At 37.9% G+C, this 24018-nt stretch overlaps 1 protein-coding gene and 1 non-coding gene across 28 annotated transcripts in view; one reads left to right on the plus strand and one right to left on the minus strand.

Annotated features, from left to right (window-relative positions):
• Positions 1-24018, minus strand: part of clasp1a (cytoplasmic linker associated protein 1a) — a 113257-nt gene that overhangs the window by 82644 nt on the left and 6595 nt on the right. The gene's annotated exons all lie outside the window — the stretch shown is intronic.
• Positions 437-563, plus strand: LOC115413106 (U4atac minor spliceosomal RNA). The gene has a single exon (XR_003934435.1). It is a non-coding gene; the product is annotated as a U4atac minor spliceosomal RNA (small nuclear RNA).

Raw genomic sequence — 24018 nt, forward strand, 5'->3', positions numbered from 1 at the left:
AGTGATGGGATAAATGCAGAGGGTGTGTAGCATGTCTGCATTTAAAATATACTGACAAATAAAGATTCTAAGTAATAAAAAAAATAATATGTATATCGGCTATCAGAAAATGTCAGTGAATCCCTGCCTATCACAAATAAGACTAAGTAGTTTTTATAAAAAATTTAATATTTTTACTTAAGCCCTAAAAAGTCTTCAAAAATGTTAAGATAATTCATAAGTGAGTTAAAAGAATAATTAATGTTAATAGAAGTCTGGATGAGCAAGTATTTTAAATGTTTACTTGCAAATGAGTATGAGTAACCTCTTGTTGTGTCTATGAATTATACGGATTTCATGAAATCTACACAACATCCCTAAAGACAGAGTCCTGAACCATGACTGAAACCCTGTGACCAATTCCTCATAGAAACACACAGAAGCCCCTCCTACTTTAGCAATCCTTGTCTTGGGGTGAGTGAGCTACTCAATGAACGACTAGTGAGAGGAGCTCTGCTGACACCATAATGACACATCTGCATCACCTGAACTCTGGTTCAGAGTATGGTGCAATTTTTGGAAACCAATCTATTGGGTTATGATACCCAATACTAATAAAAACCTTAAAAATGTGTTGCAGGTTGTCATTAGCCAACTGCAATCCTGATATAAAGCATGAAGTTCTAGTATCAAAAGTATGATAGAAGATCCTTCACTTAACTCCCAACACTGCAGTGAGAAAATATTCCACAAATAGAAATACTACAGTGAAAATCTTACTGGAGGTAAAAGCATGTCAGAATTTTAGAACAGATATATACTTATGCTATGGCACATTTTGTGTAAATTCAATGAATATGTTTGTTTTATATAACACCCGAAAATTAAATATGTTTTATTCTTCATTGTTATGGATGGTTCAGCATTTTACACGTTTGCGCTGCATATGAACTAAAAAAATACTTAATTCGTAACAATTATTATTATCAAACTTAACATTATGTCTAATTCTAATTTTACATCACTCAAAAATGATTACAGTACATGGCATAAAATCATTATACTGCCCAGCCCTCATATAAAATGGCCACATGAAAAGGTCTGCTACTTCATTATTATATTTTTGACAAATATTTCATTGAATATTTTCTCCTTTTAAATCACATGGTTGCTGAAAATTTCCAATCAAGCATGTAACACAATATAAAATATCCAATGACTCATTTTCTGTAACTGCTTATATACATAAATTGTTCTATGTTCTAAATGTCTCCTAAATGTTTCTAACATTTACAACTGGTCTGAGGGTAACAAATCCAAAAATCAATGCAGAAAAATCTGAAATTTACATTTTCTTCTTTCCACTTTCATAATTCAGTCCTGTCTGTGCATTATCTAGTCAATATGTAACTGAATCCCAGTCTACACAGATTAGTTCTTTGCATGAAGGCAATCAGAGCATGCAACCTTCAACAGTATTTGCATGAAGTGGTTATTGTCACTCCTCTATAATTGCCCTGAGTGTAAGGCAGGCTGAGAGCAAGACGAGATTCAGACACATTGATCAGCTGTATCCTGGATTTTCTTTATTAAAATGGACACATGCAGGAAAAAAGGCATTCCTGATCAGCTTGCATTAGTCTCAAATAATAGAGGCTATGTTCACATGTAACTAGTGCTGGACATAAGTCTGACTCAATCCATTATCACTCTGGAACAGTTAAAACCTCTGGGTTCCTTGGCTAGTTTGTATTTCTTTCAAGTAATCGCCCTCATCTTGAGCGGCACCCAGGAGACGATGCCGCAACAGTGACTTTGCAAAAGTCTGTCAAGGGAGAGGATGTTTTTGTAGAACATTTACAAGTGGGGAAATGAACCGCACTAATAAAATGACATGCCCTTAAAAGAAAACACTATATAAAATGAAATGTAAACTACTCACATAATGGGAGGATTATTCCAATAGATACATCCTGTGAGACTAAGCCTGGATGCTAAATGACTAATGCAACACTTTAAACTACTTAAACGCATAAACTACAAACACCAGCATCAATCACTTTGGACTGACATGAGCCCCAGGTATGCTGCATAATCACAAGGCACTCTTTAACAAACTGCAGCTATATATTGTTTCAGCAGAGGCAGAAACACACAGCTGTACAGTTGTTTTTCAGTGTGCTGTTCTATATTCTTCTTTTAAATGTATACATCTTTACATTTGTGAGTATTTTTTTCTGTGGCTGCTGGCAACTGCGATAACTACCACTCCCTGTGGTAGAAGACAGCTGTTCTTTTGATATAGAGGAAATCACAGCAAAGATGGCGACATGCCTCTGTGTTTGCATCTGCTGCTGCATCTACCCCTCCACGTCTGTGTGTATATGTGTGAGTGAGTGTGTGCGAGTGTGTGTGTGTGTGTGTGTGTGTGCGTGTGTGTGTGTGTGTGTGCGGTGTTTCCACTGGTAATGAGATGACAGGCTTGCTAGTGAGGGTAGAGACAAGAGTGAAATCCTTGATTTAATTTAAGTGCTCCTCCACATCAGAGACAGATGGAGGACTGAGCTGTGGTTTACTGGTTTTTCCAACAGTTCAACATGAACAAGTAGATGTGTTCCAGTGTCGCAGTTACAGGGTCAGTCTGATCAGAGTATTGGTTTCTGACATGACCTCAAACAAGCACCCCTTCTCCATGTCTTATAATCTGGAAACAGGTCAGCTCGGGGCATCTATGAGTTCTTTTTATCTGCCATTTGATATGTATTAGTTACGGATAATATGTTCATACATGCAGCTACAAAGAGGCAAGACGCAGCAGGATATCAGAGATTAGGCAGCATTACTTTTGTAGACAATGTTGTAACAAGCAGGATGAACACTGAGGTGAATCTATGCTGCAAACTTTGCATAGTTTGTCATTTTAACCATTTCTCTGTGTTGACTGATAAGTTACTAAGTGCATTAGGAGTTAGTCCATCACTTTTCTGTTCTGCTGAGCACTTTAATTCTCCCTCTGAGCATGTCATGACAGCCTCTTCAATTTTTCCATACTCAGCTTACCATACTTACATAGTAATTGCAGATAAGAATGAACTACTTTCCCCCTCTGTTACTTTTTTACGATTTAATTGTCTATAATCCAAGTTTGGAGAAAGCAATGAAAATATAAAGACCTGAGGGTAACAAGTGAACTTTAGGAAAAACTTGGAGAATGGGTTAGTAGGAAAAGCAATGAAAGAAACTTCTAGCAATGAAACAATAAAAATACTGTACAGTTTCACAAATGTGTCTGATTTAGTGTGTTTAGGGGTTTGAAAAAACAAAACCTTTAGATATTACATATTTTATTTGACAAAATAAAACAATATACGATAGTAGGGCTGGTGATAAAACCATAATCTTCATTGTGATATTTTTTCTATTGTGAAAATTATATTTATCATTATATACATTTTTCTGTGTCTATTCACTTCATATTTTTAGTTTAAATACTTGAAATTCATCAGTGTTTTATTCTTTTACTTTTATCATTATTTTGAATGTTCTTCATCTAGATGTATCAAATATTCTGCTGCTGTTAGTAGAAGGTTTGCCAGGTACCATAAATACCACAAATGACCATCTTTTACCATTGTTAATTTTATCTTGTTAACCAAGAACTTTATGGGTTTAAAACCACAAATAAACATCTGGTTCTTTGGTTTGTGGTTTTAAGTCAGGACCTAAAATCAGCCTTTAAACTAGAAGGAAATGATGGTTTAACATTTATTTTGATAATTATCAGTGTTGATTGATCTTAAAATACCAGCGAGTGGACCCGTGGGGATCCACAGGTTCTAGATATGGTAGTTTTTATGCTGTTGTATATTTGTGCATGCTGTATCGCATTTGTCCAGCAGTCACCGCCAAAGGGTTCTAACCATAGCAACATGACTGTAAGGCTATTGTATTCCAAAATTACTAATATCTCCCAAAATATTGGTCCTATCAACTTGCCATTTTCACTACTCTCTTCCTTGACCAAAAATTCATAAGTATGCCAAAGTGCAGCAGTCAGCTGTTTCCGGATTTTGTGTGAATCCCCGGACACACACACACACACACACGCACACAGAGGCCACTCGGCTTTTATAATATAGATTGCTACTATTATGTTTTACCTTACTGCTCAGCTTCATGTACAACAGTTTTGTATGTGCTGTAAAATAAATTTTACTAACACTTTTTTGTTTTCTTCTTAAGTTTTCACAAAGCCCTTTTCTCTAGTTAAGAGCAGCTTGTCTACAGCCATTGTGTCATGCATCATGGGCCTACACAGTGTGAAAGAAGAGTACACATAAAAATCAAGTGTTCATAGTAAATCTTACTCACATACCCACTTGGTGCAAACTCAGTAAGAGTTATCATGAAGAAGCGCATTAACTCGATGGGGAACTTTGAACAACTACAGTGCTATTATACAATAGGACAAATGCACACTGGAAACTACCAGCTCAACCACAAGTCTTTACTGATTGGTCCAGGCACTTCCAAACATTTTCTAACATGAAGTAGATCTTCCAACAGTATATGGTGAGTAATACTGAAGCTATGCCAGCCTTTGGAGACAGCAGCAGTGGTGATAACCATATCCCTGAGGTATGATTAGGCAGCAGTGACCACACAGTGACTCAGCTTCATTGAGCTGAGTTTAAGACCCCAGGCGTTGGCATTATGACATTTACTGTAAACGGTCATTACGCAAAAACACCCGACAGCATTTACACATAAATCTACAGAAAGATAGAGGGAAGAAAAAACACACAAAACAGAACACACAAAACAACACATTAGACTTTTCTGGTTCACTTCCTTCAGAGGCGACGCTTCACGCTCAACTTGGCGCGATGAAAACACTGAAACCAGAGCTACCTCCTCCAGACATACTGCTACTGATACTAATGTAGCTCGCTCTGCTTTGGTTCAGACACACGTTTATCAGTTTTAAGTTGCATAAATATCAATTTAAACAACAAATGAAAGGACACATCAGTTTCAAAGTCCCACCTCCAGGCTTCAGTACAATGACTCTGTAAAAGGTGAGGCTCTATGAATCCTTTTACACCAAAACATTGCATAAGGACTCGGATGATAAGAATTCTTGTCTCTTAACAGTGCAAATGCCTGCAAATCTCATGTTGCGCGTAAATCCTTTATACACTGTCATGTCATCGATGAATACTGTCTGCTGTTGAATGTGATGCTGAATGGCTAAAGTAATGTTGACATCTGTTTATCACTGATGTTTCTGCAGAACAGGCCTGACCCACCAATATGACTCAACATTGTCACGACAGGGATGACCATAATTCTACAAAAGATACTGATTTTTTTCCAATTATTGTTTTTATTATGCTCCTAGAAAAGCTGTCTAAGACCTTATTTGTAAATCTCCCTTTTGTGTTCAACTAACCAATTACTAACGCCCTCTACAGCTACAACCATAATGCACATTTTAAATGTGCTGCTATGCATTGCTGTTTAACATATTAGGCCAACCTGAGCTGATCTGTGCTGCTCTCTCTATCTTAGAATATTAGGAGCAATAATCTAATTGAATGCAATTGTTTCATTCTTACTTTGTAATACATCTGACCTGGGTCCTATTGAGGAGGAAATGACAGTGTGATATTGTTTTTTTCACTTTTTGTCTCACAAATCTCACTATCTATGGCAATATTTGTTGTCATTTGATGATAACATGCACTCAGCATGGACACAGGCAGGAAATTCACACAAAATAAACACAAACACAAAAAAATGAAGGAGAATGAACAGGCCCTATTACTAGGTAATGGTGAATAGGAGAAGGTCTCCAACCAGTCGAGACAAAACAGGGAGCTGTTATGTTATATTAAAGGACCTGTATTACAATATGAGTTTTGGTCATATCACAGCTTGCTTTAATATATATTAACAGAGAATGTGAATCCTTGGTGTTAATGATCTAGCAACAGGTGTGTATGTCCCCAATAAAGCAAATGGAGATTACATACACACATGTGCTAACCCAAACCCTGACTGCAACACAAGTACAGACCCAGCACCATCTCTGAATATGAGGGGATGTCCTTCACACTGCATAGTAGTTAAAAAAAAATGCACACACACAAATAAAAATAAAAAATCACGCACTCACAGAACACCCACCAAGCACAAGTGCATCCCTATCATTAGCTCCATCGGATGACAGTAGTAAACAAATACTTCAGCACTGGCAAATAGCTGTTATTCAGCAGAGCAGACATGCAGAACAGACAAAGAGAGGAGCTGAGGCAAGAAAAGCTGTAAACTTAAAAGAGCACAGAGCTGGGTGTAAAAATGAGAATGATGCTGGAGGCGAGAGGGAGGGAAGGAAATACAGATGTAGACTCTCCAGGATGCACTGACAACAGGAAAACCCTCTTCAAGCAAATCACAGGTGTTTAAATCTACACCATAAAGAGGCAAAAAGACAGACATAGCAGCACTGCTAAAAGTGTTCAAGACTTGGCCAGAAGTTAATGCTAAACTGGCACCCTCAGTGTGGCAACAGTGCTGCTGCTGGACCAGAATCTTACCTACAAACAGAGGACAGCTTCAAAATCTGCTAAGCTCAACTTCTTTTACATTATGGTCTTTTGTTTTGCTATTTTGGGGTGTTGGAGTATAAATGGCATATAACATCTCTTTAGGGTACTATACTATACTATGTATTTTACTTATATCTTTGTAAAGCACTTTGGGCCGCTTGCATTGTTTTAAATGTGCTATATAAATAAACTTGACCTTAATGTGAATGGGTAGAAGTCGCTCTGTTGATGCTGATCAGTCAAAATTAGACATGGCTTTAAATATAAACATCTATATGGAAACTGCATGGGATGAAACTCATACGAGGCTTGAAATATTACATTATCAGCGGAGGGATTCATTAAGATATTCAATAATTAAGATCAGTGAATATGATGAATGTGTTAATTGGGGCTTTCATGGACAGATTTTTCCTCTACTTGCTCCATATCCTTGAGGAAAGCCCTGACAGTGCACAAACAAGAAGAACCCACAACTTAAAATATCCTGTAACTCACGAGCAGTTGGTAATTAACACACACAGTTAAAAAAAAAAAAAAAAGGAAAAGAAAAAAACAAATGGACAAACAAACCCAAAATGGACCAAAACTCATGCTTGTTATTTTCATTTATTGACATTTTTCTTTCTGAGACAGACGTTGCAAAAAAAATTCAGCTTTTAATGTGTTTATTCCAATCCCTGTGCAGCCAACACCAACTGTGTCCTAGAGGTAAAGATGTGGCCTATCAGGCAACAAGCACGGGGCAGGCAGTGACGTGAACTGAGGTGCTCATGAGTCCCAAATGCCATGGGCAGATGTGACTAAAAACAGCAGCGGAAGCCTGACATCAATTAAGCACAGGCAGAGAAAACAGAGGCAAAGACAAGATAATCAAAGAGATTTTAGAGCTAAAATAATAGGCTCATCTCCTTTATTCAACAGGGTATTAGGATCGTTGGAGATATAAAACAATATATTAAAAAAAAAAATTGATCCAGGATTATATTTCAAGACTACAAGCATTAGGAGTTCCAACTTTGTTTTCATTACCCCACCCCCCAAAGGGGAGGCAAGGGTTTATGTTTTTGGTTCGGTTTGTTTGATTCTTTGTTTGTTAACACTCTAGCAGCAAAACTACTGGTTGAATTCATACTAAATTTGGTTCATAGAGTGCTAGTGACCCAGAATGGATCTCATTACATTTTGGGGAAAAGTAGGTCAAGGTTCAAATTTTTAATGAATTTTTAAAATCTTCCCAATGGGCAAAAATATGTGCAAGGGGTAGGGTTTATGTGCCTGGCACCACTTGTTTAAAATTGAGAAAAATAGGAGCAAAAATTTATTGTAATGTCATTGGTGATGCGCTAAAAAGAGAAATTATTTCACTAGCAAAAACCTGGGTAATCTGTGAGTTTAAAGAGGGAAATTTATGAGAAAGAAGAATCAAACACATGCACACTAAAAAGTTGGAAATTATCGAGGAAAAAAAATCTTGCAGACTGTTTGACACAAAGCTGCTGCTGTACCGAATAGTTCAACAATAATACATAACATTATGTGGTTGAAGGGTTGTTTATGGTACTTAAACACATGACTTAACGTGCACAGCACTAGTTGTCCAAAGGTTATCCACAGTCATGACACAGAAAGTTTAGTCATATCAAATGTATGGATATTAAGATATTAACATTCTCTGGTTATCATCTACACTGCTGAGGAAAGATAAGGTCCTTTGTTTCCATATTGAATATTGAGTGGAATTGTAAGAGAAAATGAAAGACCAACTCTTTAGTGTCAATAGTTCCGCAGATGAATAATGGATGAGTCAAGTTAAAACATATAGTACAATCTTCTCTGCAAAAAAGTAATGATTAATATGAAAAAAAATGCAAAGAGTGTTGGCAAAGATATTGCTTTGACCATCTAATCTAACAGAATACTTTATTTAGCAGATGCAGTAAAATGTCGGAGCCTGACACAAAACAAATATTGAAGTTTTGAGTTTGCTTTTATGATAAAACATTCCACATTTTGGAATACTGGCTTCTTACTCTGGCTCTGTAAATGTGTGTGTGCGGTTTTGTAAAGCTAAAACAGCCTTAAGACACGGCTGCACATTTAAAGTCAGCATTTATAATATTGTTGATGAAAGCGCTGCTGTCACCTTCATTGTGTTTTAAGAGAGCACACACACACACACACACACACACACACTGAACATGCAATAATAGGGGTTGAGTGGGGAAATGTAGGCTGAGTCTAGGACACTGTGACCGCTGGTTAACACATGTCATTTTTCTCTCACACATAAACAAATGCTTGTGGACACATAGACACACTTTAAAAGCTTTATCTTAACCCACGCAATTCCTATTTACATAATATTCAAATGTAACAGCAGGACAAGGACGGGACAAGGACACTGAAGTAAACACTTAGAGCCCACAGCATCTGCACTGACTTACAGAAGAAGAAGCTTCATCTAACACAAACTTTGTCTCTGACAGTGCCAAACACAGACCGTCATAGCACCTGCCAGATGAGATAGTGTGGGGCATCACTCTGCAGGCAGACTACGGGATGAATCAAAGCAACAGCAGACAAATGCAGATATAAAAAAAACAACTGAACATGTAGCCGAAGAGACGGCTGACTCAGGATGTCACGGTGGGACTGCTTACGCACAACAAGATACAAGTAGAGGGTTGGTGGTGTGTCCTGAGACTTACAGGACACAGAGGGGCAGGAGGTGGGTTATATAAGAACAGGTTACAGGTCAAGTACACGGACAGATTGATGCTGGTGGGTAGCTATGCTTTCGTTGCAGTGAAACAAACTGAGGCTACCTTCAGACTGCAGGCAAAGGTGCCCCAAATCCGATTTTTTTGCCCATATGTGACCCGTATCCGATCTGTTAGACATTTTGAACAGCACAAATCCAATTTTTTCAAATCCGACCCAGTCCACTTTCATATGTGGTCCTAAATCCGATATTTTCCAATGCGACTTCAGTTTGAACGGCTAGGTCGCATTTATCCAACCTTTACATCATTGAAATGCAATGAATGTCACAATTCTGCGTCCCAGGAGGAGGAACAGCATATTACATACATATTATACATATATATAATATATTATACTCCAGGACAAACGTCCTGCCCCCTCAAATTAAAGTTTGTGAAGCTTCAGGAGGTAGGGAAAAGATAAATGAGCAAAAAGTCTCACTTTCACTTCTGTGGGGGCACGAACCGCACCACTCCGTACCCCCATAGTATTAGGACGGAAAGTGATGCACGAACGCATGTGTGCGGTTACCATCCAACATGCACGCATCCCCGGCCGAACTGCGCACGTGCGGCCGAGTAACCCCCCCCCCCCGACGAAACGCACATGTGTACACCCACCAATGAAACACACGCGTGCACACCCCCTCCCACCCACCGACGAAGCGCACACACGTACACCCCCCCCCTTACACACCGCCACACCATCTGAGGAATTCCACAGGAAACACTGACTGTATCCAATGGTTCAATAAATCAAGCATTAAGGAATATGACATGCTTTTTTCATGAAGTACATAAAAAATATTTAGCTTTTATTCTTATAGACTGTATTGAAAGAGAAATTCAGGTTCTCAGGAAAATTGCTGTTTATCAATTAATCGTTAATCGATCGATAAGGTCAACCAACTAATGATTAATGGATTCATCAATAATTTGCATCCCTACTTCATGACTAGTCCAGCTTGTCCAAACCAATTCATCACCAGGTAGGTTACTATGAGAATGTCCTGACTGAAATAAACCCAAACTAAACAAGACAAAGAGCGTCCTATTTATAAGGAAGTGTTGTGCCAGCAGTGTGTCAACTTGGAGGTGTCATATGGTTGGTTGCTGGGGAATAACCTCAGGTGATTTGAGGAAATACTGTACCTGAGAACAGGATATGTTAAGTTGACAAGACATCTCAGAAACTAGAGGGTCAGGACTCGCTCTTTGTCTAAAGCAGTGTTGGACCCTTTAATCTCTTAATGAACTGAGCCAAGGTCATAAGTTGCCCAGATACACGCTCTGTAGCATTTTATCAGCAGACTTTAACAACATAAATACTGCTTCCACAAATGCCTGTCCAGACTCAAATATTAAGATAATTTAATAAAATGTATCAAAGTTGCAGTGTGCAGGATTTAGGAGATCTGTTTGTGCAAGTGTAATATATAGTTCATAATGTCTGGATTAGTGTATTTTTATCAGCTGAAAAATAAGAACTGTTTGTTTAGCACTTCTATCTAAAATAGACTGGGTGCCATGTTTCTACAATCATCCACAATACAAAAAACAACTTTTTTTTCACATTTTACTCTGTTGCACATTTGTGTCAAACCAAGTGTATGAATTCTCAAAAAATGGGTTTTGGGAATTTACAGTAACATCTGGCCACCATACTCCAATATAATAATCCATCCTTGTTTCTCAGTGAACATTCAGACCAAATTGGAAAATATTTCCTCAAGGGATTCCAGAGAGATCACCTTCAAAAGGATGGGACAGACAGTATAAAAATGCTGGGAAAGCCAAGGGGAAACTTTTTGTGCAGAGTTGCTCTTCATCTAAGCACTGATTGTAATTTTGATAACTAATTCATGAAGAGAGCTCAAGTCACAAAATACCAGGATACACACCCAGTTATATTTTTGTGGCGAGATAAAAGAGTTAAAAAAGAAAAAAAAGAAAAAAAAAGAAAACAAGTACATGCTGCAGTTCACCTACAGCATTTGTAGAAATATTACCATGTGCTTACTACACACAGATCATGTTCATACTGCAGATATATAAACACTACATGACACTGCACATTTCCACCATGTTCTCCCTGATCTATGACAGAGCACTTCAGCTGCAGTCGCTCAGTGGCATCCTTCCTGGGCTGTCCTGACTCAGCATCACAAATGGCCAACTGATAACACGATACAGCTGTTAATGCTCCAGTGGGCTGACAAAAAAATTACATGGTCAAGAGCAGATCAAAGGACTGGATGGAAATTCTCCTTAAGAGTTTCAGGAGTATAATTGCAGGATTATAGCCCATGTCACAGTCCAAGTCTCATCATACATTTCCCTGAGGCTGACATGCACACATACAGTTTCAGGATCCACTTTAAAAGCCTCATTCTCAGGAGCACTGCCTAGTCAGCTACCTGCTGATATACTTCACCTTCACTCTAAGCTCGCTCCATTTGGTCAAAGAAATTTATTGTCACCGAAAAACTTTTAGCAATCCAGCTTTTAAGGCAGAAGTACGTGAATTGTGAATCAGTTTGCCCGTACCTCTAAGGTTTGTTGACTCAGCCATTTTGTAAAAAAGCAGCTAAAGGCACATGTTCATACACTTGCGTGAATAATCCATACACACCAGGTCTAATTTTTTTGTGAATTTATTAAAAATGTTTAGTTTTGGCATTGGCTTTAATTTTAGTTTTACACTGTAAAATGCCTCATGCAACATACTTTGGGATTCTCATCTTTGAATAAAGCAGGACAAATATGGTTTACCTACATTTTCCCAAATGAAGTGTAAGAACTAATAACAGCAGCACATTTAGGAACAACTGTGACACAAGGTCTTTAATGATCAAATGGGTAGTTGTTTGCTTGCTATCAACTTGAGTTTTTCCACTGTATGCATCTTTATTGTTTTTCTATACTACATGTCATAGGCAAATCATGTATTTTCATTTCCACTATATTTATTTTACAGCTTTAGTGACTTCCAGATAATGAATTCCTTCTCTGGAAAATGCATTGTATCTAAGTTATAACAGGTCTGTGTTTCTGAGTTCCTCAAAAGTTGAGTTTTTAAAGGGACATGGTTCCCAAAAGAACATACGATGAACATATGATACATTAACATTACCGTAGATGAAACCAGACAGCAGTATATATGTATGGCAACAAAATGCAACATATGCATTAAGGCAGCAGTAAAAATAATCTAAAAACATCATAAATAATAGTAAAATATAGACAGGAAATATTTAACTGCATAATGAACACTTGTAATTTTCACCCTTTAAGTATATTTTGCTGATAATCTGTATATACTTTGACTTAAGTTTACTTGTCTGAATATTTCTTCTGCCACTACTCAACTCTAACAATTTTTTGTTGCTGATTTTGTAATGTGACAGCCCAAAAGAACATTTGTAATGTTTATCTAATCAGCAATAGTTGTTGCTATGAAAGTTTTCCATATGAAAGTCATTCCTTATAGTAGGCCATTTGATTCAGGTCAGAAATGGAGGCTTTTTTATGCTAGCTCACTACCAGGTATTTCAGTCCAGTCTGGCAGGTATTGAGCGAGCCACTTCACAGCCTGTGTCACCACAGGACAGAGTGGGCGGGGCTGTGCTCTGCTGCTCATTACGTAATCCAGTTGCTTAAGGAGAGGCTGAAGTCTTATCTGCAGTGAAGGATACAAGCTTGTCCGAGACACAAGGGAGCTACTGTGTTACTGATTACGACATCAGAAGAAAAGAAAATGCAATGACAACATTAAAGTCTAGGCTGACTGACAGGTTGCAGAAAGAATGTATGTGGGAGAGAACAAATGGATTTTCCTAGGAAGCGACTTGATGGAATAGGATAAAGAGTTTAGAGGATTAAACTTGGATGATACTGATCTTACTGCAAAAAAGGATATCTAAAAACAAAATGAAAACACTAAATCTGAGAAAAAAGGTACTCAAAACAAGTGAAATATCTGTTCATGCGGCAAAATAATTTCACATGACAAGAGTTCTTGAATTAAGATCGTTAAATCTAGAAATAAGCATGTGTACAGATGTATGAACACTTAAAATAAGAAATTAACCCTTAAAACAAAATAAATTATCTAACACTTTTAAATCTAAGTTGTTTTTTTTTATCTTGGTAAGAACCAAATAATTTCCCGTGCTTTTATTATAGTACCACAGTATAGAACCATAATCTTGAAGGTAACAAGGGACACTGATTTTGTTTTTTACCCGCCAATATTTCAGAGAAATTTTGTTGTAATTTGACTAAAACCTTTCTCATAAAGGTGGTCTAAATGTTAGCGACAAGAAGGGTAAAACAAATATGCTCATTGATGATGTTAACAATTATCTCCACAAGTAATAAGTTTTTCAAAACCACAAAATGACATAGGAATGATCATGTGACCATATTTCACTGACATTCTGCAGCTTTCCCTCCATCTTTCTGAGCTTATTATCTGAGACAGCTTTGATTTTTGGCTGTCTGAGCAATATTTTATTTGTTTATTTCTGCTTTAATAACATTTGAGATAGTTGATTTTCACTCAATATGACTCGAATTCCCCAGTAGCAGCAAAACATGTGGTGCGCAAAAATATGCAGGTTACAGTGGAGTAACCAAACACTTCAATGTAACTAATGTATCTATATAAATAAGACTCACTAACATGACCACATCAAGAACAAATCTGCAGTAAATCCCATCAAAACAAAAGATTTACACAGATATTTGGGCCTATTTAAAATAAATGGGCACAATTTTGCAAATAATAGCGACCACCACTTTTATTTCAAACTAATACGGTATCTTTTCTGTCCATAATAGCACCAGTGTGGAGATGTGTACAATGCTCCTCTTTGATGCTGTTTGTGTATTCTGTAGAGAACTATTTATGTTAGAACTTCATTGTGTTATGTTCACCAAACTTTGTACATATGACAATAAATTTGAAGTTGAAATTAGTTTTCGGTGTTTATAACTGTGGCATTGTGCAAAAACATTTAGATAATACACTTTGGTCTTATATGGCATAAGCGAGTTCAACACTGATAGAGATCCAAATCCTGTGAGAGATACACTAAAACTGGGCATCTACATTTATCAGAATCTCCGTCTTCTGGGTGACTGCATGGATCTATCCTCTGATCAGTGTAAAAGACAGTTACAAAAGTGTAAAATGTAACCCAAATGAAAGCCAATTAAACACTGTTTTTAGCTGGGCTACACTATACCCTCATTAACACACAAAGAGAGCCAGTGTTTGCATGGCAGCAACACAACACAAACTGATGCTCAGCTGATCATTGCCTGCAGGTTCTCCTCTCAAGCACAAACACACAAAAAGGACACATCTGGGACAATCTATAAAACAGGTCTCTGTTCTCTCAGAGCTTTTATGTGCTCTGACTTCCCCCTGAACCCTCCTTCATCTTGGATACTGTGCTTAACTGAAAAAAACACTGCAACAAGAACATTTCTGCATTTTAATCTTTTTTTTTCCTTGGTTCAAATTTTTTGCACTGTATGTCTTCTTTCTCCCTAAATAGACTAGTGCTTACAAGAAACAGACATTTATGTAAAATACAGTCTAGTGACATGTGACATGCTTTACTCAGCCATTATGTGCGCATAAACATGAAAAAAAGCATCCGTCATGAAGGTGGACGTTTCTCCACTCATTAGAGAGCAGAAAACATATTGAGGCCTGGCCATCAGACATTCATATCCATCTTGTGCCCTGAATGCCTTTTATTTTGGTTCAGACCGTTATCAGTCCACCTTTTCATTGTGGAGTTTAACTGCTTTATGTACTCCAGGCTTTTTGTTAGTAGGACAAGCTGTAAACATGTGTTTCAGTTTATTATGACTTTTTAGTTTTTACATTTTTTTCACTAAGTGTTTCATCAAAGCCCAATTAGTGGTGCTTCAGTTTTTGTTTTTTGACACTTAACCTGTCTCAGGATGACTTTAACTCACTTTGCTGAGGCTAAATTTTGCCTGCTAAGCAGATGAATCCAATCTTTACCTTAGTTCACTGTTTGCTAAATAATGCAAATTCAGTTACTCAAGTAATTATTTAATTAAATTTTTTCACTTGTATGTATCAGGAATGTTTTTATCTATGACAAAAATTGGCTACTTAGAAAGTATCTCTTTATGTTTAGGTTAAATGACAATTCGATCTAATACAAGTAGGTTCATCTTGTGTGAATACTTCACAATTCACACTTCTTACATGATGACCACTGCATATCGAGTTACCCTTCCTCCATCCATCTCTTCTCCAAACAAATTGATTGTTCGGCACATGATCTGACGCTGTTTGCCTGCTACGGCCCCAGTGTGGGGCTGATAAGAGTTAGAGGCCCCTCATTCATCTCTCAGTGTGCTGTAATGAGAGTCAACTGGAAGAGGCAAGCTAACCCAGCCTGAACAGGCTCGACGGTCTATCTCATTTGTCCATCTGCCAAACAGTTGTGCACATTAATTTCCAACCGATTGTGGCTAAACAGATTTAGAAATTCAATGTACATTCAAAACAGTTCAGGAGACTTATGGAAAGCTCCCTGCATTCTGAAAATCTACCAAAATTGTGGATTTGATTTTAAAAACAGATGTTTAAAATGAATGGCAGGCAGTGATCTGATGATGCTGCAGGATTGAGACATGCAGAACTGCAAGCTTAACTCAGAAAAAAAAGAAAAAAAATCCTTGAGTTGAGCAGATTAAATAAAAGAGCAGATTACAAATCTGTGGTGGGTGCAATAAAGAGTCTCTTTACTGGACGGATTTCTACTGGCAGGGAGGAGGGAGGGGGGGCTTTACACCGGGCAACCTCTAAAAATATGTCAGGGAAGCACAGTATGCAGTCTGTGACAGATAACAAAAGAAGGTGGGAGGATTAAAAAACTAGGATGGTTCAAGGTTGGTGCTGGATTCGATCATCCAGACAGACAACTCTACTCTGCTGTTATTGGTTGTTTCGTTGTCAGGCAACTGATGACACTTAACATTTGCAAAGGTTGTAGAGGACCTACACATCCACACAACACGCACATATGGGTCACTTGTGGACCTAGTTCACTTGCCTACTCAAGTAATTTAGTCACAGTGCTTTACTGTTGCCAGGTAGCACAAGTAAGTCTCAAGAAAAACTCTGAATTAAAACTGAATTATGGCTTCAAAGCCATGGAGACCAGGAATGGTTTGTAAAAACTCAGAAAAAATGACACTCATAATTCTGTTTTATCAAACCAACAGAACAAAACAATAGGTAATAATATTTGAACAAGAAATCGGAACATGCATGCATTTAAAAAGCTCAAGTCATGAAATTTGGGTAATTTTTTCTTTACATGGAAAATGACAATTAACATATACTTAATGTTCAAGTTTCTGTTTCAAGCTCCGTGGAGGATGAAGACAGATTAGCAACCCAAACACACAGAGCATGAGCAAATAAAAGAAGAAGTGTTATTAAATACACACACACAAAAGAGGAAGGAGTGATGGATCTCAACCAGAGGCTCTGTCAGCTTCAGCAGCAGGTCCATCAATACACCTCGTCTGTCCTCCTCCTCCTCCTCTTCTTCCTCATCTTGGCTCCTCCCTTTTATCTATTTCTACATCACTTACAGCATGGTGCAGTGCTGCTGCCAAGTTGGCTCACCATCACTATTGGACACATGCAGCGCTATGCTATCCAACTCTGATCCTCCACACCTGCCACCACAGGCAGGGAGGGTTACTACACATCTAACGTCATTCATTTTCAATGAGCCATCATTTTAATGCTGCATGGACAAAAATACTTTATCTTATTTTTTATCTATGTTTCTTGTTTCCTTCTATATTCAATACATACAAAGGAAACCTCTATACTATAATGTATATAAGACCTCTGTAACAGACTTGTGTATTTATATATGAATGAATCTACATGAAAGCCTTTGTTAGTGACGTTAGTGAGTAATGTCAGGTTTTTAAATAATGTTCATATTGACAAATCCCTGAAGTAGAATAACATTAACCATTGTTGAATTTTGGTGCTTAACACAATTATGGCAATACTACAAAGGCCTAATTCCACCAGATAATCCCGGACTAAAGCCATGTGCTCCATGAATGAATTATTTTATTAATGTGGTATGGTCAACTGAATTTAGAACATTGTAGGATTAGTGTGATGCAGTCTTTAAGCCCAAATGAAGTCAATATTTACCAGTATTTATCACAATGAAGGTTTCTTTTCAATGGATCCAGTATTGAATCAATCTGAATTATTTGAAAAAATGCTTGTTTAAGTCTGAGTCTGCTGTGTGTAGGGTGAACAACTGAAAGTTATGTTCTGTTAGATGTATGCATGAATATAAAAATTAAATGAAACCTGGACTGCTCTGTAATTGCTCTTATGTTAGTACCAGATAAGCTACTCTCACAACATCTGATGAAGAGCAAAGGAGGGACACAAACTACTGAAAATATTACTGTTATAAAAATTCCAGAATGTCAACTTGCCTGTCATAAACAATTAGCAAATCAGCATATAGTAAGTAGTTATGCAGGTAACCTATGATGATGATGATCATATGACCATATCTGTTTACCATAACTGTAGCTACCTCTGTAAAAGTTTTCAGGTTCATATTGTAGTACATTTGGTTTAATAACCTAAAAGTCAATTGCCTCACAGAAACAGGCAGCGTTTTGTTCACCCCCTTTGACAAACTAAACAAATATATGGCTGTCTCATTCACAACTCACTCCATATACATACAAGGGGGCTTCAAAAAGTTTGTGGCAAAAGGACGGTTGGAAAAAACTGTTTAAGTTATGACGTTTATTTTTCCAACATATGCTCCATCTAGGTTAATACACTTCTGCAAGCGTTGATTGATTGTTGTTGTTGATTGAAGCCTTTAAGTCCAACTGTTTTACACCTTTGTAATTTTCTAAGTGTCATAGAAAGGGGACACTCTTTGACATTTTGAAAACTTTCCATAATTTCCAACAGTCCACTGTATGTTAGTGAATTCTCAATGAGCTCTGCACAAATCTCAGCGGTCACAAAGTTAACATGGTTAAGGATTAACATTTAACACTACTATGCCAGGATCCAAAGTCCCTTTTCTAGCTGAAAAGAGCAAGTTCAGTCTAGAAGTGAAGTTCTAGGATTACCTGGCTTATAAAAGCATACTTGCACAGCAGCCACATGGCCTCATACTGTAAACACACACGTAATGTGTACTTTCCAATCACACAAGGAGCAGCGGGACTCTACGCAGGCACAGGCTAAACACTGAGATGTCTGCACCAAGTTCATTACCATCAAACACAGTTATACACAGTGACACTTCTCAAGATTTACACCTGTTTCACTAGACTAGCTCAGTTTTCCATAAAGAGGCAAACACTTTACTCTGTATCACATTACAGACAATCATCTCAGCTGTGCAACGTTGATTAATCTCAAGTATCAGTGCAGGCTTTGGACAAAGGTTACATGTCCTTCACACTGACTACACACAAACACACGAGCACATCCACTCAAGTCTGACAGTAACTTCAAGGGAAATGCTGGTGCTTATATAAGACCTTGAAGAACACATAGAAACAGAGACAGTGGGTTCAGCCAGACCTGTCTGTATAGTACAGATACAGGTTTATCAGGTCTTCTTCTAAGGGTTTTAGCAGGTCCATGGGGTTCCACTCCACAGCCAGGGACCAAATTTAGAGCATGATATTAAAAATAAAGTGACAATGCAGTTTTTTTTTTACCTTGAAGACTTGAACATCTCAGTTGGGAAAGACTGGATCCTTTTAAAATTGCAAGGGAAAAATTGTAGAAAAGTGCATTTACATAGAAAATGAAAATTAAAAAAACATAAAAAGCTGAAAAAGGAACTCTGCTTTCATGAACTTGAATGAGGAAGTGGGCCCTGTGATTATTCTTCTGATGTGGTTATGGAGGGAAATTCTGGGATAAAATGCATTGGTGGCTCATGATACCACTGCATTCATATGATAATCTTCTCTCAATCAAGACTATAGTCAGTAATCATACAAGACATGGTCTGTGTTCTGTGATTTTCTCCTGTTCATTGCTCATTTCCAGGTTATGGTTGCTTTGGTTGTTTGTTATCTGACCAGTGCTGTTTGTGATTGGTGATTTGCTGCTGTATATGCAGAACCTGTATCTCACTCACTAGCAACAAACCCTGTGTCTAAAAACCTTCAAATCAGAGTACGTTTTGTTATAACAGACAGCTTTTACCTGAAGATTCGCTGCAAAATGACAAATGCCTGAGTTTTGTTTTTGTATCAAAAACAGAAAAGTTGTAGCATAATGTGTTTTAGTCCAGTTTCCTTTACTTGAACTTGGATACTGCACAATATGTGATGCCATTGAACAAATTTCAGATCAAGTGTACTTATGACGTATTAGATTTATTAAGAATGATTCAAAACATGTGCCAGTTCTGTTATGACAGGGTCATTTATCTTAAAATCTAATACGGTTTAGTTTTTTTCTTTAATTTCTTAAAAGCAAGCATGTCCTGATTAATGTGCGTATTTAAACACAAATATACAAAAAGAAAAGAAAATAGAGAGAGAGACACTGAAAAGTAAACTGAAGTTCTCATCAGTAAATGTTATTCAGCTACAGCCAGAATTCTCCTGTTTCCAGTGCTGTCTGCTAAGACCAAAGTTAACCAATGCAAGCATAATGTTCTTGTTGAACAATATCCTGTTGAGATATTATACCCTGGACAGCAACCATTTATGAGTACAACCTCAAAGCGGTGTCATTCATCTGCACCCAGGAGCAGTGAGTGTTTGAGTCGCCTCCAGGAAATCATCTGTCCAGTGTCTGAAGACATCAGCTGCTCCTTGTCCTCCCTACGGCCACACATTTATCCTGACGCATAACAAGCTTTCTATACATTCTCATGTTCAGCAGCTCTGTATCAAAACAAATTATAGCATCTGCAGCACCGCGCATGATATAAAAGAAGATAAGTTGGTTTTTCTAGTGCTTTTTCTTAACACAGGAGGCAACACTGTCTATCTAACCATTACCTGGAATAAGGAGTAGAAACAACACTGTTTCCATCCCTAGAAATAAACTCAGGGACCACCCAGTGGCTCCCCAAAGACAGCAACAGTCTGAGAAACAAAAGCTTAGATCAGTTTCACTGACCATTTCAGCTCGAGAGACCCCTTGAGAGGCACAACACAGCACAACAAAGGCGCTAAAAAAATCCCCACAGATCTGATACTAAAACAAAAAAATACCCACAAATTAAAGTTTTCATAAATGTTGTATATTATAGTGTAGCAGAGTCTGGCAAATCTATTAAGACAAACCCTGTAAATGCTTCGACTGTGGTCTGCAGACACGGCTGTACAACATTACAGGTGGCACCAGGTTGTCTGAGAAATCACATCATGGCTCATCAACCCAGAAACCAGTACTGCCAGCCTTCATTGATTTTAGTGGGTAAAGCAGCTCAGCTCTAGGATGCTGCTCTGTACAGTGATGGAGGAGAGAGGTGACGTGATGAATGGATACTGACAAGACCCTAACCAGCTTCAGAGGCTGGAGAGGTGGAAGACAACAGGGATAAGACAGAGACTGAGGTTCAAATCACATTCCTGTTTGCAATATGTTCATGGTTGCTTTGTGGTTCTGCAGTGGGTTGAATGAGGAACTAAATCTGTCTGTACGAAGATCAATCACAATGTTATTTGTTAGGTTGCCATTACTGAGGCTCAACAAAAAAACGCAATTTACAACCAGGGCTAGGTATTGTTTAAATGTTTTCTGATACAATACTTGGTGGTCCAGAGGACTGGCATACTTTACTTGCTGAAATTAGGCAAGTAAAGGAACTTGAAAATGATCAAAGACATATTTATGGATCTGTTGAACAAGAATTTTATCATTTGCTGATTTGTAATAAGTGTTGAAATTGAAGGAATAGGTTTATGAATTTAGTTTCTATTAGTTAAAAATGTTATAGTGAAAGAGTAAGAAAAGAATTACAAATACTGATTTATTTATGAAAAAGCTAAGTAAGAAAAGCATTCTTGTTTTAAACAGAATTTACAAGCATTTGACGATAGATTCTACAAGAAGTTTACAAGGTGCACCTGAATATATCATGAAGGCCTGGTCACTGTATAACTGTCTATCAAACTCCAAGACACATCCCCTTATTTATTATAAACTATTACTTGTAATAATGTATTTTTTACAAACTTTTATCCAGTGTGACAACAGCTTTTTGAGATTCACCTAAAAAAGGAAGAGTTAAGGCTTGAATCTCACATGAATCCAGTCTTAAAAGCTGTGAGCTTAAAAAAATATATAAATAAATTGGCTAAATACAAGTCACTTTACAGACAATAAATAAAGCCCAACCAAAACTCTTTGCTGTCAAGTGTTTTCCTGCGCATACCCTTTACCCACAGTTGTTTTTAATCATTTCTTGCATATCCCATTTCCTTGGCACCTATAAGAAAGGAGAAAATCTGCAGTATGATCAGTTACTGGATCGATATCTGCCACATTTTAAATGATGATGCACTCTTTTGTCTTTTTACCCTTGCTTCTCTGATACAGTACATTCTTCATGTGCCCTTTAAGCAGTTAATTAATGTCTGCAGGAAGCTCTGATTTGTTACCCGACGGCATTCTTGAGCAAACCTTTTGATTAGATTTCAATGTGTTGCTATGTGTGCTGGTTTCTGCTAAAATCTGACAGTGTGATGTCTAATAAACAGGAGTGATCAAATTTCATCCCTAACAGACTTGGTACATCCTGCTTAGAAAAATTCTCTGTACACTGTAGGAACAGAAATAGTTGTCCCTGAAAGCATGAACATCTGATAAGTTAGGGAAGTCACTGCTGTGTTCACTCTAGTCCGACTGTTTCTAAATGGCGATTTAATGATTCATGCACATACACTCTCGAATGCATGTAGTGGATGGTCACCTCTTCATACAGTTGTCACTTTCCAAAGCAATCTCCTTCTGTCTCCCATCTATCTCGGGGTGTGTCAAGTCAGCAGCCACAACCCAGCTGTGGTTTCAGCTGCTAAATCAACTCAAAACAAGTCTGCCTGCATGTGATGACTGGATCAATGCAGAGGTTGTGGTGGTGTAAAACATGCAAGACAGCGAATTAGTCATAATCACACTGAAGTCACTTTAGGTTTGCACACTATCTACGACAAGGTTAAATATGGTTGTAGAGTTGCTAGAGTGTGTTTTTGGGTGTGTCTGCGTGTGTTGTATACAAAACCCTGCATGACATTTCAAGTGTTGCCTGTGTGTGTAACTGGTGGTTCATCCTGTACTGTGCCATGCAGAGACCACGCCCACATCATGTGTTCACACTGCTGCAGTATCCCATGGGTGCTTGTGGCATCACATTCAGAGGCATTCTGAATCACATGTCTTATAATAAATTCAGCGACATTTCATCACATTTTATGCTTCTTTCATGCAGCCACTGACTTAAACAAAACAGTAAAAGAAGCCTTAGTCACCATGCCAACATCACTGGTGGGCTGGACTGGTCAGACATCAAACCAAATGATCTCATAAGCCCAGGACAGTGATGGTCATAGTAGTGACAAATTAAAGGGAGTGGTCTCTTTCAGGATGACAATTCAGGGATTCAGGGAATGTGGGGTCAGTGATATATCTTTTCCAAAAGGGCTAGTTCAGACCTGGTGCCTAATCTTGATTTTTTTTTAACAGCCAAAGAACCAGGAAACATAACATAACATGCCCGCATTTGAAAACCCTCAGCCTTCAGTCCACGCCAAAGTATTTGCACATACAGACGGGTGGACGGACAGATGGATGACGAACTGATGACAATACCATGCTGTGAAGGCCATGGGTAAAAACTGGTTCCAGAGCAACACCAACACTTTGCTGGTTTGGTGACCAAGAACCGCTTACATGGTGGGGGGTGTCTGTCTAGTCTGTCTAATCCAAAGAATTAAGCAAATTGTGTTAGACAGTGCTCTCCACCACCATCATCAAACTATCAAATGAGGGAATAAAAACCCTTTGGAACATTGGTGTTCATCCCTCCAGTAGAACACAGACTTGTAGAATCAATGCCAAGATGCACTGAGGTTGTTGTCCAGGGAAGGGACATGGTAAACACGGTATTATGACACTTTACATTGGTAGTTCATTTAATTTGTCTATATAAGATGAACACTACACAAACATTTAGGTCAGATGAGTCTAAAGCTCTGTCTTTGCTTAGTATTAGAGGCTTCCCTCTAAACCTCCATTTATGGTGAATGAATCCATCACCCCCTCTCTTTCTCTCAAACCGAATACTTTCCACATTAGCTGCCAAGTGATCAGCTAGGCCAGTTCAGGGATACTGTGTTCACAAGCTACAGTTTCAGGGAGTATAGATATGATTTTTCTCTCAGCACAATAGCTCTTTAGCAAAAGGTAACATCAGCATCTGCTGACAGGTTGACTGACAAGATTTTTAGCACCCATAAACCTAGACACACAGGTAGAGCATGGCTGTGGTTTCAACCATGGATCTTTATGTAACACATGTCTTCATCTGAGCTATAACCAAACCAAGTCCATGTTTCATGCC

Source organism: Sphaeramia orbicularis, chromosome 21, assembly GCF_902148855.1.
Source record: "Sphaeramia orbicularis chromosome 21, fSphaOr1.1, whole genome shotgun sequence".
In the NCBI taxonomy this organism is placed as follows: Eukaryota; Metazoa; Chordata; class Actinopteri; order Kurtiformes; family Apogonidae; genus Sphaeramia; species Sphaeramia orbicularis.